Raw genomic sequence first — 2,517 nt, 5'->3', positions numbered from 1 at the left:
TCAGTGTTAAATGTCGTAATTTTTAAAATCTGAACTTTGTTGTATTTAATTTTGTACGTTTTTACCCTTTTTGTTTCCTTATTATTTATACCACTGTTTAGTTTTACACCGATCGAATATGTAAATAAGTTTATCTAATTCTTTAGTAAGCAGTTGTAATACATGTTACTACTAATTTTAAAAGTAAAAATAAATAAATAAATAAACAATTACCCTTAACCTTCCCGGATCCCTACGTTATAACGTAACTAATCAGTTCTAAAATTATTTCAAATATATATTATAAAGGGATTGTATACATTTCGGCTTTAACAATTGCAGTCGTGGCCGAGTGGTTAAGGCGTCTGACTAGAAATCAGATTCCCTCTGGGAGCGTAGGTTCGAGTCCTACCGACTGCGAGATTTTTTATTTTACAGAAAAAAAGGTTTATTAAAATATGAAATCGGTTTTAATCTATAGATACTATTGATGGCTTTTTTTTATGGTAGGAATATCTTCGGTATACTTTCACTCTTTTCATCAAAGAAAAAACTTGTGAATAACATAGGAAATGAATATAAAAAACTTTAAAATATTATAGCCGTTGTGTTTAAATACTGACAAACGGAAGAAATGTATTTTATTTAATTTTTTTTTAACAAGTGAACTTTTTTTAACCAATGAGAAATCAGTCTCTAATGAGAAATTATTTTGTTACTGGTTTAAAATTATAAGCCAATCTAATTCAGAACATCCAGATGAAGAATTTTACTTATTTAAATCATAAATAAATAAAATAAAACGTATTCCATACTGGTTAAAACTATCCTTTGTTAATTTTCTTGATTGACTAATAATTAAATTGCATAGTTTAACGAATTACTTAACTAAGTTAATATTACAAAACTATAAAGCGTATACAAAAAAAAAATTATTATGATTGGGCATGGTTAAAATAATTTTTAATATCTTAGCTCGATTTATATGATATTACCACATAAAACTTGAAGCTTCTGCGTGGAATATGGAAATGGAAATTTTGTAGGGTATGAAAAATGCTATGCTTGATCGGGATTCGAACCCGGAACCTCCGGATGAAAGGCCGTGGACGCTACCACTCAGTCTCCGAGATTGGCGGAATTAATTTACTTCTTTATAATTGAATCACTTTACTATTTAATTACTTGATTGTGATATCACAATTTTAACTAGTGATTTAATCACTCTTCGTATTTATAACCCAGATTGTGTGCTAGGACTGGATAATGTTCTGAGACAATTTTTAAAATAAAAATATATATTATCCTAATATTCTAAAACGTATGATTTATTACAGAGAATAAATTTTTTTACGTTAAATTAAATAAATATTACGTGGTTTTAATGTTAGCCAATATTTTATGTACGTAATAATTCTAATTTAAAAGCACATTTTATGAAAGTTATTTATTTTTGTTAGAAATGATTATTAAAAGTTATTAAGATTGTAACTATGGAAATAACAATAAAACAAAAAAAAATATTAATCTAATTACAACTTATAACTCAGCTTATTAAATTGTATTGATATAATTATTATTTATTTCTGTTTTTACTTGCTAGTACGAAGTAAAGAAAGCAATGTAATCGCGAAAAACTTCAGTTTTCAACGGAAATATCCATTTTGACCATCCCTGAACCATTTTGACAAGTTTCTGCGTGACGTCTGTACGTACGTATGTATCTCACATTACTCAAAAACGATTAGCTACAGAATGTTGAAATTTTGGTTTAGGACTGTTGTAACATCTAGTTATCCACCTCCCCTTTTGATTGCAATCGACTGAACCAAAAGATTCCTAAAAATTTGAATTTGAAGTTTTTCTTAACAGTAGTAATAAGCCCTCATTGAGAGCTTTTCCACAATATATCACATAAGTGATACTTATTTTCACTGGTTCCAGAGTTATGGCCAAATAAAATTTTAATTAATGAAATATTTGGATCTTATAAGGGGAAGGCACATCGGTTCGAATCCTACTTCATTTTGCTTTTTTTGTAATTTTTTTTTTTTTAATTTAAATATATTGATCAATTAATAATTTTTTACCTCGGATTGAAAAAATATGAAAAAAAATCAGAAGTTATTAGTGAAATAAAATTTTATATACTTTAAAATTTAAATTCAAAATTTTTTCAGAGGTTAATAATTTTTAATAAATAAATGTATTTAAATTTTAAAAAAAGGTTTAAAAAGACTATATGTATATGGTCGGATTCGAAGTGATGTGTGTTTGATTACGGATTGACACGTTCTCACTTACACTATACAACTACTTCAGCGACGTGAAACAAAATTTATAAACTAACATAAAATACTGATACGGACACCACAAAAAAAAATGTGATGCAATGTTATGTCCACCACAACGCAATTGTGTACTGTCCACTTTAATAAAGAATTGAAGGATCGTATCTCACTTTCAAATGAAGTCCAACAGAAAATGTGTATATGTTATTTAATAGGCGTACAATGAAGTCATGTGATATCTACATCA

The 2,517-nt window shown here is 27.4% G+C and overlaps 1 non-coding gene across 1 annotated transcript; it reads left to right on the top strand.

Moving 5' to 3' along the window:
* The first annotated feature begins 317 nt into the window (after positions 1–317).
* Positions 318–399, top strand: TRNAS-AGA (transfer RNA serine (anticodon AGA)). Its single transcript has one exon. It is a non-coding gene; the product is annotated as a tRNA-Ser (tRNA).
* The last annotated feature ends 2,118 nt before the right edge of the window (positions 400–2,517 follow it).

Source organism: Lycorma delicatula, chromosome 7 (assembly GCF_047948215.1).
Source record: "Lycorma delicatula isolate Av1 chromosome 7, ASM4794821v1, whole genome shotgun sequence".
NCBI lineage: Eukaryota > Metazoa > Arthropoda > Insecta > Hemiptera > Fulgoridae > Lycorma > Lycorma delicatula.
The sequence above is the reverse complement of the archived record's forward strand: the minus strand, read 5'-3'. Positions and strand labels throughout refer to the sequence as shown.